The sequence below is a fragment of the Neopsephotus bourkii genome, unplaced genomic scaffold (assembly GCF_033783945.1).
Source record: "Neopsephotus bourkii isolate Nb327-2 ecotype Australia unplaced genomic scaffold, CSIRO-AGI_Nbou_v1 NB_1508, whole genome shotgun sequence".
In the NCBI taxonomy this organism is placed as follows: Eukaryota; Metazoa; Chordata; class Aves; order Psittaciformes; family Psittacidae; genus Neopsephotus; species Neopsephotus bourkii.
The window spans coordinates 606,781-622,936 of NW_026901984.1; the positions used below are offsets into that span (position 1 = coordinate 606,781).

Sequence of the window (16,156 nt, forward strand, 5' to 3'; positions counted from 1 at the left end):
TAGGTTTAAAAAACCCCAACATTCTTTTTTCATGACCTCATTACTTTAAAAGTATTTCATAATTTATTTGTAGTAGAAGAAGGATTTGTAAGTAGAAACCACAAGAGAGTCGTAATTCAGGTCACATTTGTGCAGCTCACCAGCTAATCTGAAAATCTAAATATACAAGAGACTCCCTAATATCTTCTCAGAATTGTGTGTCATATTACTTATGAATAGGCTCAATCTAAAAGGAAGCTTTTTATGTACCAAAAAAAATTTCTACATTGTCATTTACTGCTTTTCTCAGTCATTTCATGCTATTGTTCAAAATTTGTAAATTAACAGCCAGATCAGGTTTTGAACCATCCGCTGCCCTCTCCTTGTTACAGATTAAATGGCTAATACATACTCCACTACCAGATTGGCTAAACTGTTGGAACAAGCCCAGAGGAGGGACATGAGGCTGATCAGGGAACTGAAGCACCTCCCGTATGAAGACAGGCTGAGAAAGTTGGGGCTGTTCAGCCTGGAGAAGAGAAGGCTGCATAGAGACCTCATAGCAGTCTTCCAGTATCTGAAGGGGGCCTACACGGATGCTGGGGGTGGACTCTTCATTAGGGACTGTAGTGACAGGACAAGGGGTAATGGGTTAAAACTTAAACAGGGGAAGTTTAGATTGGATATAAGGAAGAAATTCTTTACTGTGAGGGTGGTGAGGCACTGGAATAGGTTGCCCGAGGAAGTTGCGAATGCTCCATCCCTGGCGGTGTTCAAGGCCAGGTTGGACAGAGCCTTGGGTGGCATGGTTTAGTATGAGGTGTCCCTGCCCATGGCAGGGGGGTTGGAACTTAATATCTTAAGGTCTTTTCCAACCCTAACTATTCTATGTTTCTAAAAAAACACTATGTAGAGAGCATACTGTGCTTTCTCCTTCTACCAACTACTTTGTCATATAGTGACAGATTATTAAAATAAGTGAAACAGCAAGAAAACAAAATGAAATTTTGTCTCTTTTTATTCCCAATATCCTACTGATATTTCTTTTTACTAATGACTGTAGTGGGTGAAAATAGGAAAAATCTCCCTGCAACTGATAGGAAGAGAGTCATGCCCTAGAGGGTGACACTGGCTTATTTCCCACATTACACAGTGATCATAGAAAGATGATTTCTTCCTTTGGCCCAAATGTATTTTATGTACTTCAGCTGCAAGTTCTTTGGGGCAGTGTCTGCTACTGAATATGGTTTTTCAGTGTTAATGCAATACAGCCATGATGTAACTTGAGATCAGACAAAAATCCAAGTAATAAGTAGTTACCAAGAAACTCTTTCCATGCAAAAATTTAGTTGTGTGAAAGACCATTTTCTTGAGCACTCAGTACAGTACTTGTACATCTGCAAATCACCAGAGTGCCACATTAAAATCTATTAATGCTTTAAAATCAGAAATAAAACTTCAGTCAAGTGGCAAAAAGGCTATTGAAGAAATACTGGGCATCTGGACAAATCCCTGCATCCTTCAGTTTCCAAGCACTTCTTTTGATACTGCACATGCATCTCTTCAACAGCTTTTACAGTTCAGCTAAAAAGGTACTATTGTGTTTAAATGCTGCACCTGGTAAAAGTACTTTCAGGAAGGCAGGCCCTGATTTGCAACCCTCTTCTCAAACAAATAATCTTCACAGCTTTTATTATGACATGAGTAGGATTATTTATACAAGAGAGAAGCAAGATAGGCATAGGAACTTAAGAATTGCACTAACGTAGTAAAGTATTGTAAAACGTCGATAAAAATGGCATTTAATCTCTCTCAAGTTATGTCTACTCTGTAGTTTAGATAAAGGACAGTAAATTGAACAAGTAGCTTTTACAAAGCTGAAGCCAGCAACTAGTGGGACATTGTAAGAAGAGATCCCAGGTCTAACCTGAGTGAATAATAGTGTCAAAGGTACTGGAAATAAGCAGAGTCCACACAGAATGCCAAAGGTAGAGAGCCCACAAGCTAGAAACATCCAAGAAGTCATAAGGTCTGAACTGCCAAGAACACAACAACTGAGTTGTGTCTTGCAAAGAATATGAAAATAAATAGCAGAAGGCTCATTGGTAGTATAAATAAAAAAATAAATAGACAAGGAAAAATGCTGTGACACTGTGGAGGACAGATGCAGTAGAGATTAAAGACAACACAAAGAAAGGCCTCGAATACATATTTTGCCACAGTCTTTAATCAGAAGGTTTCAGTTGAATTTAGAGACAATGACAGGGTGAATAACGAGAACATGGGTATGCAAATAGAAAATAACACAGCTAAAAGCTTGACTTAAAAAATTTAAATGCATCAGTCTTGGTGTCTGGTTTATCACTATCTCTGACTTTTAAAATCTTCCAATATGTGTAATGCCGGTTCAGTGACAAATATTTTTAATAGCACCATCAAGTTAGGAGTGAAACTGTAAAGTAATAAACATGGTTTCTTTACTTAAATAAATAAATTAATAAATCTGTGAAGAAATATAAGAGGAGAAGGCAGTTGGGAAATGACAAACTATTTCATTTGACCTCATTAGTATGAAAGGCCTTAAAATACATTTTAAGGAAGACAACATATAAAGACACAGACAGAACTGAAAAATTGAATGAAATGCAGCAAGGAACAACATACAAACTATCCATATAATTTTCTTAGATGAGGTGATCTTCTGAATGGATGAAGTGTAATAGATCTCATCTTTCAGAACTTTAGGAAGGAATCTGACTCGATGTTATACATTACTAAGAAATCTAAGGACTAAGGAGAAGACTTTTTTGGTGGTTAAAAAACAGCTAAAAAAATAGTAACAGATAAGTGCCATTAAGGAGGGATGAGTCAAATCAGTTGAGATTAACAGTGAAGGTCACCAGGATCCATCCTGGTGCTTCTACTGTCCTTCCATAGCTCTTGGTCATTTTGACCCAGGTACAAGAGTGCCTGAGCACTCCTATACTGTCAATCCAGAAGAGCAGTGGAACTACCCAAATAAAGCTGCTTCAAGCCGAGAGCCATAGAAATTGGGTAAGCAGCAAGGCTTTGTGCAAAAAATCCAAATGTAACCTGGGAGATGACCAGGTAGAGACAAACGAGTACCATAGTTGCCAATGAGAGGATGACTAAACAGGTAATATGATGAAAAAGGCAAGTGAGATTGTAGGACATGAGGATGGAGATTTTCAGCAGAACCTAGGAGACATCTGTGATCACGCCCAAAGTGTGCGCTGTGCCTCACCTGAAATCCTATATACATTCAATTAAGATGAACTCAAATGGGGAAAAGTGCAGCGCAGCTTCTAAAATTAGTGAAGAAATGGAGATCCTCCCTGCAAAGACTCTAACAGAGCTAAGTTGTTTAGCCTAGCAATAGAAGAGCTAAGTAACGATAGAACTAGAAATGCCTGGAGAAAGATGCCTCCAGGTGAGAGAAGTGTTATTTACGTTAAAGAGCAACAACAGTGAGGGGGAAGAGGTGGGGAGGCAGGAACTGAGGGGCCAGGCAGTATATATGCTACACTTTCCTCTAGGCTATACAGAAGAGACTTAACAATAAGCCTATGAGTTTATTAAACAGTCTCCCAGATAGAAGAGTTAAGGCAAAACTAACTACATGTGGTTGGAGTATCACATGCCATAGTGCTCTTTACAATTGCCTGGGCCTATTGCTTGTGTCTGCTGTTCCCGGAATGTCCTTCAGCTCTTCCATGAATACTGTAGTGATATTTTTACTGCTTTGAGATTACTGGTGCCATCTTGGGGGACATATCCAAAAGTATTTACCATTCCATTTTTCACATACAGTCTTCATTACAAAATCCATGTAAAACTAATTACATAGATAAAGGCTTCTGTGATAATGCAGGCTACTTGTAAGTGAAAATAAATAAATAGAAGACTGTAGGGACCAAGATTACCTGAATAGCTAGGGCTCACGCAAACACAATCAACAGGAGCTTTAATTAAGAATAATTAAGTCTTTCTTGAAATAATCCAGATCAAACTGTGGAATTGTTTTAGAATTGTTATTAGCTGCTCAGATGAAGTTTGGCAGATGGGGTTTCAGTGCTCTAAAGCTGAGAAATTTAAAAGAAATAGTATGTTGCTGTATTTTCAGAACTTGTGGTGAGATGCATTTCTCCTGAAGAGAGTGAAGATTTGGCACTTTGAATGAGTAGAGAGGATCTGCCCAAAACACTCCTGTTTGCAGATGATGTTCTATTCACTTTGCCTTGGCACAGTCAATCGACAGAGGAAGCGCAGCGGAAATAACAAAGCATTTTCTCTATTTGCTGATAACATTTTTAGCACATTTGAGGAGAAATGTGAAGAAGCATGGTAATTTCCACACCCCAGAAAATGTGTTGGACAGAGAAGACATTCGTACTTGCAAAATACAAAACAAAACCCAGGAAAATGTCTCCAAGAAGGGAATGGAAAAAAAAAAACCTCTTAAAATACACCTTAAGAAAGTACATGAAAGAACCTTTCCAGGACACAGTGCCTGTTTATACCCATTAAATTTACACGTGTCTGAAAACAAATCACTGGATTTATACTAGGGATTAGTCTAATCCATGTTGTGTATCCAAAATAATAGGTTCAAGGGATTAGCCAGGACAACAGTATTTTTATCAAACAGAATTCCTTTGTATCCATCCTCACATTATCAAAAATGTAGCTATCTCCTAATCATCAAATCTCCAACTTTAACCTTTCGTCTTGACTGCAATCTCTTAGCTTAGTGGTGATGTTCAGCCTCCTCAAAATCTCTTCTTTCATAAATTGACGATTTCCATGGTAACAGCTGCCACTTTCATGCCATAGCTATCAAGAAAATATTATTTCCTTTATATCAGGCCAGGCTGGATGTGCAACTTCAGCCTTTGTCAATGCTCTTTTCAGACAAAAGTGTTTATTCCAGAAGAGGAAACAGGTGCCAGCACAGTTCAGGAGGCAGTTGTTGGCTGATCCATGAAGCAGGATTGGCAAAGGTCTGAAAGGGAGCCATCGGATGACCTACCTGAAATGCCAGTATGTTCTACAGCTGCAAGAGGGAAGAAAAAGCTCATTCAACAGAAACCACTAAACTATTTTCTGTGGGTTTTCTTTGATTTTTGTTTGTTTCTTTGGTGGCTCCACAAACAGTAGCACAACATCAGCTTAATACCCCCACAAGAATAGTTGAGAAACACTTAATGTAAATCAAGGGTTCTCACTCAAAGAACATTGAACTTAAGCCAAAAAGAACATCAATTCGTTGCTCAGAAGCTGACACAGCTTTAATGATCAGCGTCTTCATCCTTAACACTCACACCAGTCTATAACCAAAGTCCTAATCAAATTTGAAGTCAATTCCCAAGGTAGAATCAATTTCAGTGTGACCAGCAAACATTCACAACAAAGGTACTTTGTCTCCTGCCAGTCATGTGAATGTTTTCTGGAAGTTTATCAAATTGAAGGCTTCTTCCAGAAAACCCATCTGTTTCATATGAACTCACTCTGACACCTTTATCTTCTTTGAAAAGGAAGGTTTCCAAGTTAATCTGTTAAGGTGAAAATGGATAAAGTGAGATTCCCGTCTACTTCTCCAGCAATCCACTAAGTTTTCCCTTAGTCACAAATGTAAAATTGTGTCAGAAAATAGAGCTGCAATTTTCCAAAGTTAGTATTGCGTGTTCAGTTTCTTGAATTGGCCTTTAAAATACATTTTTTTCTAAATGAAATTTTTAGCACTCATGTAAAGGACTGGCAGACAGCAAAGAGACAGAAAAACTAAACACAACTCCAGCAGCCTTTTCTGCCTCTCCTTAATTCCTCATTAACCCTTTCAACACAAGACCAGGTGATTGTTTTCCTGGTGTACCAATACCTGTTGCTAACTAGACACTTCGAAAACTTGAACTCAGTTTGCATTTGGGTCTATTACTTTAAACCAAAATTACCATGTGTTTAAGGACAGAAAAATCCGGCATCTGATTTTCTGAAAGTGAACAGTCAATGGCTGCAGATGACCAACCTACATAAACTCTTTCTCTGCCCATACCAACAGACATTAAGATTGTTTAGAAATGGACTCACTTCTGACTCTCATATCTGAACATTTATCATGCTTGTACATCTGCAGATTTTGTTACCATCAGAAGGTACCAAACCCAATACCAACGGTAAAGCCCAAGGCTTCTCCCACTGTAGCCAAAAAACCCACTAGTTGCAAATGAATAGCAGGCTGTAAACATACTGCAAGCACTAAGCTAGTGTGTTTACATGAGTATCACAGAACCTGGATGCCATTCAGACTGAAACCCTAATTCTGTCACTGGATCATAATCCACAAAGGGCCAAATTAAAACTCTCAGTTCTGGGCTTAATTGGGAAACCCGGGTCTGAGTTTGAGCTCAGAGTCCTGAGCTCATGTTTATTTTCACTTCAGCTCACAAAAAAAATTGTGAATAATCCAGAACTGCTCATCCAGGAAAGATTCCAAAGTCTTGCCAAGTTCCAGACAATAGTCCATGGAAAAAGAACAAGTGTAGAGGTCTGCTGGCAGGAGATGCCTCTATCCATGCTCAACTCACATGTGTTCCTAGGGTGGTTCTCAAAAATGGAACACCCTTGGGAAAAGAAGGATGAGGGATTTAACTGAACCTTACCTGTGAATGCCACAAATGATTTAATGCAAAGGAACAGCAAAGAAATTACTGCAGATTAATGAAAAAAAAAAGGAAATGATTGGAAGGGTTGCCTGCATCACCTGCAACATCACAGCAACAAAAGCATTTTGAAGCAGAACTCATAGATTCTGCACTGTAGGTGTTCGCCATCTCAGTAGTAGTGTATATTCTGATGCCACAGCCCAGTTTTGTGACAGGATTGTTATGGCATTACTTTGATACCCCACAATACTAAGCCTGAATCCTGTTTGCTGCCTTCCTCTGTGGTCTAGCCTGACCTCCACCTGGGAGAGGGGTGTGACTCCACTTGAGCTGGCTCCTGGAGTCACAGAAGGCATTTTCCACTTTCCTCAAGGGCTGTTCTTTCTCCCCAGTAAAACACCAGAACAGAGCAGAGTTGCTGTACCTGTTCATTTTACAGGATTGGTGGACCCTAGAGAGTTCAAGGACCAGATGATGCCAAGCTGGAAAGTCCCATACTGCAGAAGGATAAAGAAGCGATCCTGCTTCCAATGCCTTCCAAATTAAATCCTTAAAGGGTAAGTCCTTGTTTCTCTCCCACCCCCCTGCAACATCAGCTCAGATCTTACAGGAAAAAGGCTAGGGACATTCCTAACCCACAAGTCCCACAAATCTCACTCACACTTTGCTCAGAAATGTTAACAAAAGCGCCATATTTACTGGGTTTACTACATTTTATCTTTTTTTTTTTTTTTTTTTTAATCCAGTAATATGGGAGATCAAATTGTGTTGTTTTGTCTTCACTGCTTGTGTCTTTGACTTCTGGGAAGCAGTGCATCACAGGTGCTTCCTATCTCATGCCAGAGAGACATAAAGCACATCCTTGCATCACTGCCTGAGCTTTGAGTTTTTCTGCATGCTTTTACTATACATTAATGGAACTCGGCCCACACCAATTGGTGAGCTAATTGCAGCAGTCAGAGCAGATGGTAAGATAGACCTGAAAAAAAAAAAAAAAAAATAATTGTTGCTTTTTTATCATGTGAAGGAAATGTAAGAAGGAAAGGATGTCTTCCATTTCCTGAGGGATGCAACAAAAGTTAAAGCAAGCTTTTATGATCAGTGGAGTTTGAGGAACAATTATCCAGCTCCCGTGGATGCACACCTTACATCTAGCTCTATCTGATTCCCTGCTCTGTGGTTCAGTTTGCCTGTTGGGCATGTCATGCGCTGGGAGTTCACAGACTGCCAGTATGTTAGTTCAATCTGCTCCAGGCACCACTGTTCAGAGAGCAGTGCTGTGAAGCAATCCAAGATACCAAAACCAGGAGCAAACTCATAAGGTAGTCATGATAAAGAGAGCATTTGTTTCTGCATTCTGTGCAGTTATCTTGAAGGGATGCTAGCGCAGTAATGTCCTCTGGGGGAAACAACTGCTTAAGTGATAACTTTCCAGTGGTGGCCACCATACATATATATAGCAATGCACTATAAAAAGTAACAAGGGCAACAGAGGTCTGCATGAGGATCAGACCTCACAATGTGACACTGCAGAAGAGATGCTGCATTGAAGCTATTCCAGCAGAAGGCTTCATATTTGGAGAAGAAGGAAGAACAATTTGTTAGTTGGCATTCCAGTGGTTAGTTGCTGGCCAGGATTTTGAAAGTTGCACATTATACTCTTAGTTTCACAAAGGTCACACTAGCAAACTCTTGGGACTTAACAGATCGAAGATGCGTTTTGCCTTTATTCCAAGGCCCTTTCTCTGATTTTAATATTGATGACAACAAAACAAACATCTCAATAGCTGCACAGAAAGACTGACGCATAAACATGCCCTACTCAACATATGGAAGTAGTCTGAAGCCTTTCAAATCACTTATGTTTTCATGAGAAAGCAGTGGATATCAATAGCAGAAGAAAAAACCTAAAATGCAAGGAGAAAGCCTACACTCTACCACACTAGTTTGTATTGTTAGAGAGGAAAGTAAACAGCAATGTTTGCTAGGCTGAGGATTTTCAAAAGTTGTATTTTATTTTGTGTTTCCTTTCAAAAATAGTGTTTTCATGAATATGCAACATGCAGGGTCTGTGGCACTGGTAGTGTGTCCATCACCATGGTACCTGAGCACTCAAGCAAATGATTAACCAGCAGAGCAAATGAAACAGTAACACAGAGCCAACAGACATCCTGACAAGCTCTTCCTATACCTGCCAGTACATCTCTATCTGGACCTTTACTCCTTCAGGCTTTCCACTGTCTTAACTTTCAACCATGTTCTTATGAGAACCAGATTGTTTTCTCAAACAGTGCTAAGGGATGCAGAGCCCTCAAACTGGCCTAGGGAGAAGGGTGAGATTAATAAAAAAAAAGAAACCCAAACAACAACAACAACCAAACCCACAAATATTTTCACCAGGAACACACTTGCTTAAAGACACAGTAAGGAAAAACTTTTCATTTACACAAATTGACTATGAGTTGACAAATTTTGTTATGTTTGCCATGCCATCAGTCTGGCCACTTTAAAATGATTTTTTTGAAGAGGGAAAACAAGTCTTTTCCTCACTAAGGGCCAAAATGACGTTTCAGGAGACTGATGCAGACCATACATGAACACTACTTTAAGCATTACTGATAATAATTAAAAGAATACATGAAAATGTATGGCTATAGGTCTTCTGTAGAAAGCCTGGAGACTGCATCATCCCCTCCTCCCCACACTTCAGGTGCAAGTTAATGACAACTCTGATGATGTTTGTTTAACATAGGTGCATATAATTCTTTGAGCTTCTTCTGGCTTGAGATGCTTAAGCAGAGACCTCTGGGGTTTTAGGAAAAAAAAAAAAAAAAAAGATATTCTTTTGAATCATCTACCCCTTGCTGTTCTGCTTTCTGTACAAAATCTCTGAGGAGCAGAGGAAAGCTGAGGGCCTTGCATGCAGGTCAACTTTAAAAAGGCTGGCTCCTCTCAGTATTGGGGAATTATGCAGCTATAACACAGCCCTCACAGAAGAAGTTTCCTGTTTTCCATCACTAGTCAAGGCAATAATACTGGAGTCTAATTAAATTACTGTCATGTGAAGTTTTTCCTCTTTACTATAGCTGCTTCAGGCTATGAAGTAGTTACTTCCCCTCCATTCCAGTTTTTCCTTTAAAAGACTAAGTTCTGGGGACAATGCCACATTACCAACAGTGAAGACTCAAGTGCTCTCTTCCAGTGCTGGTATGCTGTGCTACCACAATGCCTCAGCAGTTCTGAAGCACACAGGAAGCACTGCACCACCCACCCATATTCAGCTGTGAAAGTGGCGTAAAGTTCAGGCTAAGCATCAGTTCAACTCTGCTACCACTCCTGTCTAGATTATATCCATCACTGTCATCTCTAAAGATTCAGATAGTCTGCGTGCTTCATCAGGCTTTAAAATCATAGCTAATGGATGATACATTTGTTTAGCTGTTAGAAATGGCCTTGAAGATCTGTCTTGGCAAAGGTGATGAATTAAGGATGTCAGCTGAGCAAACAGTTTAATTTTGAATTAATTTATCCAAAATTGATTACTGAAAAAAATGACGTGAATTTTTCAAGTTCATATTATTTCACATACTTTAGCAATAAGTATTCCACCCCTTCTTGCCATCTGACTTACCAAGCATAAAACTGGAAGAACCAGCAATGATGCCAGCTTCTTAGATGTGATACCAACTTTGGATACTATAACCAGTGAGAAGCCACTTTTTGACTGCAGCAGGGAGTACAGCTCTCCAATGGTTTAGCCCTCAGCTGACTAACAGCAATTCTGTTAAGCTGCCTGAACATGATAGCTAAAGCATTTTATGGAAAAAACGAGGAACACAAAACTCTGAAACCAACAACTGCAAAGCACTATTCCATGACACATTTATTGAATGTACCTGGGGTTGGTTTATTCTCTATGGTCCATTTTCAAATGAATTAAAATAATAACTTAGGGGAAAAAGAAAATTATCTTAAAATAGTAATGAGTTTTGTGGTGGTTTTTTTTTTTTCTCTCCCAGGTAATTTGGAGTCAGGAAGAATCCAAAATAACATCATGAGTATTGAAAATTACAGGGTAATGTTGGAAAACCTCTAGAGGTCATCTAGTCCAACCTCATGCTTAACCCAGTGCCAACTGAGAACAGGTCACTCAGAATTAAAAGAAAATAATTTGAAGCAAAAATAAATAAAAATATAAGACATCCCCATTTTGCACCAAGAGGTAAAAAGAAAAAGCAAGAGAAGTTTTCCTGAAGTATATAGCTCTTCTGTGTTGTTCACAAGTAAGTAAGACCGATATGGAAAATATCTAGCCTCCCTTAGCTGACCTTGTTCCCTTTCTGTCTTGTTGCAGGTAACATTTAGCAGTGTGTGGCAAACACCGACTCAGTTGCCAACACTGCTCTGCCACACTCCAGGCCAGAAAAGCTAGGAATGCTGCACATTCAGCTTCAATGAGGGAGAAAATGCTCCATATCATTCATTCATTAGCAGTCCCCTCCAAGTTAATTACAGGACAGCTGCTGAAGAGGGTTCCACCCCATCTTCGGGCTGGGAAAGCAAGGCCTCCAGGGCAGGGAAAAGAACAGGGTGGGGGAACCTTGTGAGTTCGAGATCGAAGTGAAACCCAGATGACTCATCAGAAAGTGAATGTTCCTATTTTGGCAAGAGGCTGAAACAGCAGCCCTGGGTTGCACTGCAGCACCGCAATAAATGACCCTGAGCGCCTGGGACAAACTCCTGTGCACATTGATATTCCTAACAGTAGGGGTTGTTTCAGATCTCGTTAAGCCAGAGGCTTACATGACAATTAACACATTAATTATTAGCATCTTTTTCACAGGTGGAATTTTGGCTTGAGATTTGAACATTTTTAGACAACTGCTTCATGCGTGAAAAAGAAAGAATAGTTTCCTACAACTCAAGTTGACAAGGACTCGTATGCAGCACTGGCATAGGAGTAGACTGGTCTATGTACTGAGGAACACTGCAAACAAATGATGGCTTTTCCCAGAATTTCTATGCAAGGAGGGCTTCCTGTACAACATCTGCAGCCTGCCACTCAAAACCTAGCTCTCAGCACAGGCAAGATGCCAGGCTGGCCAACTTCATTAGGTGACCATAAAAGGCCTACGGTACCACAAAGTCACACAGAGGCAGGGCAAAACCCAGACTTGAACAAGCAGTAGCTTCCATTTCTCAGCTCCAGCCTCTGACCTGTGTGGTTCCCCACTACAAAAATCCCTTTGATTATATCTGTAGAGAAATAATCCGTGAGGAAACAATTTAACAAACATGAAAAAGCAATCATGCTAATTTCACTGGAAACAGGCACCAGCTGTAAGAGAATGTTTACTGTCCTACAGCTTCACATTTGAGATAAAGAACTAATCATTTCTATCAGAGATCACTTTAAAGAGGAGTTGGTACTCAAGTATGGATTTCCTTAAATTGCAGGCATGTTTCTGAGGGTTTTGCTCAATACCATCTTTAATTTCTATTATATCTTGAAAGAATTGATTTGTGGGTATACAAGACTTAGAGCACTGGAAATGGAAAGAAAGGAAGAAAAAATTGGGAACTGGAACTAGAACTTGTAGCTTTCAAGCTCAGGGGGGTTCTGATATTCATTGAGTCCCTTCTCTGTCAGATGGATGTTGCCAACCCATGGAAAATGGTGACGTGCTTTATATATATTATCTTTCACTTCCCTCAGGTACATACTGCAAGGAAGTTGTGTTCTAAACAATGTCTAAACAATCATCATATTAATCTTTCATATATTTGGGCACTCAAAGCACAGAAAATTCAATGTGTAGTGGTCTTATCTATCATACCCCTTACAAAATAAAACCAGGCTCAAGAGGAACACTAGATAACTTTCCCTTCAATTAGCTTTTCAAAGCTATTGTATTTTTTAGAATATGATTTATTCCTTTTATTATCAGCCTGCCTTGTTTCAGATGGGTACTGTCTGACTGACCTCTAGATACCCTTGCACTTTCTCTGTGATATCCCCTGAATGTCAATGCTTCAATTCTATATCTTTCATTTCCCAAACGTTTCTTATTGGTCACCTCTGGCACCGGTGACAGCTGAAGTGGAAGTTTATCCTCTGATAATCTGTACTGCTTTAATAGTTCCCAGCATCCTGAGGATATTTTCTAAGTGTTATGGTGACACCAGCTGAAATCTTGGCAATAGAAAAGTGTTTCATATGATTATTTCCTAACTTAGTCTCTTGGGGTTTTTTTCTGCTTTCCCAACCCTCTGTCAACCCCTTGATTTCTGTGGCTTAACTCCTTTTGTTATTGCTATATTCTTTGTTATTACTTCTCAGTATCTCTCTGATAATAAAGCCTTTGAAGAATCTCAGGGCATTCCCACTATGCATCCAAAATCTCTTAATAAATTTCTGCAAACCTCCAAGTCACATTTGTCTAACAGCTTAGCAAAAATTCCTGTCTAAGAAAGGAACAACACTAGTCACATCTTCTTTATATATTTATCTGTAGAGTCTCAAAGCTATAGCACATAAACCTTCTAAAATGATGAGCATGTTTCAAACAGTTCTAATATAAAATATTACACATAACCCAAGCCACTAGCTTTAGCCTGTCTCCAAAATAACATATGCTTAGAAATGCTTATCCTTGTAGCATCACTATCCTCTTTTTGGTCTTTTTTTTTTTTTTTCCCCAGGATAAAATTAGTATTGCACCAGCATGCCTGAAAAAGCAGAATTCTCATATAATTTCAATCACTTGCTCAGTTTGCTCATGACTTTCCTACAGCTGACTGAACATCTATTATCTGAAAGAGAAGCTGTGAGTTTGCTCACCTCATTCACCTGCAGGATCTTTGAAATGCCTCTTCTTCTGTTCCTCCCAAAGAGTGCCTTCCTGCATCTCCCAGTCCATTCCCGAGTCCACTGAATATGCAGTCATCAGTAAGTTCTGGCTAAGTTATCCTGCATAACTCTGAAGAAAACAGGAAAGAGTCGTGGATGCTGCAGAAGGTTGCCTTTGCTCTCTTCGAAAATTTTGTGCTGGTGGTCTGTCACAGTCAGGTCTCCAGTAGTAAACTGAACAACCTATCCTCCTGGCTCTTCTTTTCTTCTTTTTCTTTTCTGTAAACACATAATCCGTGCTTCAAATCCTTTAGGTACCACAAACTGCATTTCTCTATTGCCCTCTACTGACTGCCTGCTAACACCGCCTTCCCGGAGAACTGGCGAGCAACAACACAGTATGCTTTCCTCCACCGCCCGCCCTCAAATCAATAATGATACATGATGACCAAAAGTCAACACAAATCATTCTATTTTTTCCTTTGTTACAAAACACCAGGCAAGATTTACGGCTTGTTGGCCAGCCGTGGTAGCTACAAAACACTAAGCAACAGAAGCAGGAAGCAGTTAGTAACACGGGTCTGCTAATGTGTTTTTTTGGCAAATAAAAGCCAGGAAAAAGTAGAGACGAATACATTCTGCCTTGAAATGTGGGCGAACTCACCCCACCGGTGTCGTAAATACTGTACCAGGAAGCTGAGGATTATCTGGTTTTAAAGGGCTGGCCCTGCCAGCACTGGATGCACAGAAATACTGACTTTTGATGGGAGTTCTGCAGAAGGGGGCTCGTACAGAGCCATGAATCGGTGACCACGGTTTCTTGCTCATTTTCCCTTTGTCTCTGGAGTTTTATATGCTTCGTATATTCAGCACCACACTTAAAATGAGAAACAGCTCCTGCCTTTCCTGTCTCATGAGACAGGAACCAGGACAACACACATGACACACTGTATACAAATGGCACTGAGAAGTGGTGTGTGGACTGCTTGTTGGACAAAAATAATCTATAATGCACAGAGAAACCAATGAACTAACATAAAGAACTGCCCAGCATAGTTCCAGGAACAGAAGAAAAAAAATGCATGAGCATTCAGACAGACTGGAAGAGACTGAGGGGAAAAGAAAACCAGGGGTAAAAAGACTGTAAGAACAGGTCGGGGGGAAGGAGAAAAATAAAACTGCATCATTTACCTTGTATTAGTCACTGCTTAATTAGCATGGTACAGTGCTTGTTAACCAAGTCACTCTGGCACTTGCTCTCACAAAAAGTTAAGTTACCCCAAGGTGCTGGTGCAAGAGCTGTGGCCTACCTGCACCACCAGAGGGGCAGGGAGAGGTCAGGCCCCAGCTCTAAACAATACTCAAATCCCCAGCATGTTTTTGTTTTGCTGGGAGAGTACCTGGCACTACCCTGCCTCACCATTCCTCCTCCTCTACAACCAACTCTCCTATGGGGAAAGCATAGTTAAGAAATGATAGAAACAGGCCCACCCCTGCAAAAAAAGTGTTGAAATTACTGTCGCTTACTTGCATGCAAAAAAACCACATCTGTTTTTTCCCCCACCACTATTAGTAAATGGGAATATTTCATCTGCCAAAATTCTGCTGACCAACGAACACTGGTTGTGTTTTAAATAGCTGTTAAGTGACATCCCTGCTCTCCCACTCAGGAAAGGCCGAGTTTACACAAACCCCATCATCAATACCTGGCAACAAAAAATGTGATGTTGGAGGGTCCCTTGGAAAATTCATTTTTAGTTCAAAAATAAAGTCAGGAGACGCCCTAATTGTAGCTATTATGAACATTTCATTAATAAGCCCAGATTTACTGACTGCACTGTAACGCTCTCTTATTAAAGGAAGTCCGGAAATCCAATTCTTCGCATGCTTTTCTACTCCTGATGCCCTCAGCTACTCCATGTTAGAAAATAAGAAATAATTATATTTATTCAAATTCCTTGATGGAATATTGAAGCCTGCTCAGATGAATACCTCTCCTAAATGAGCACCATTACCACCAGATCAAAGAAGAAGAATGCCTAGCAAATGAATGGGGCCGAGGGAATTAATAAAACACACATCAAACGTTGAAAAGCTGAGGGTGTTTTTTCTTTTTAATAGTAGCACATATCCGGAATAATAAAGCAAAGCATTGATACCGTAAAAGTTGGCAAATAACACTCTCTCAGACTGGTGTTCAAATCTTAGAAAGCAGGCATTCTTTATTGCAGCACTGGAGACACAGGGGTCCGTCCACCAAACGTACCTGCCTGATGTTTTCAGAAGCAGGCATTATACAACAGTAATACACACATACTCATAAAATCTCCCTGAAAAGTTATATATATATTTAAATAATTTCTTGAAACTCATGAATAACATCTCTCTTTTACCAATGTTTTATTAGTTTGCTCAACAGGGCCAAGGCCGACACCCTTCTGTTTTACTTTGTTTACAGGGACACCTAGTCTACTCCCACTAAACAGCACTATACAGCTCAGTTCATTGCCTGTCAGGCTTAGCCCAGTGCGTAAAGATTAACCTCTTATGGTCCAAGCAAGTCGAGTATCAGCATGGAGTTGCCAAAATTCATCAGAGGGCATCTAAATAGAGCAGGAGATCACTGAAGTTCGGCACTTTTGGC

General features: G+C 39.9%; 1 long non-coding RNA gene across 2 annotated transcripts in view; it reads right to left on the reverse strand.

The window, feature by feature from the left end:
• Nucleotides 1-16,156, reverse strand: part of LOC133221042 (uncharacterized) — a 75,670-nt gene that overhangs the window by 58,831 nt on the left and 683 nt on the right. The window contains exon 2 of one of the 2 annotated variants that reach the window (XR_009727875.1): nucleotides 13,504-13,642. This is a non-coding gene — a long non-coding RNA (uncharacterized LOC133221042). Of the gene's footprint in view, nucleotides 1-13,503; nucleotides 14,287-16,156 lie in introns of those variants that run through there. The other variant, XR_009727874.1, reaches the window with a different exon arrangement.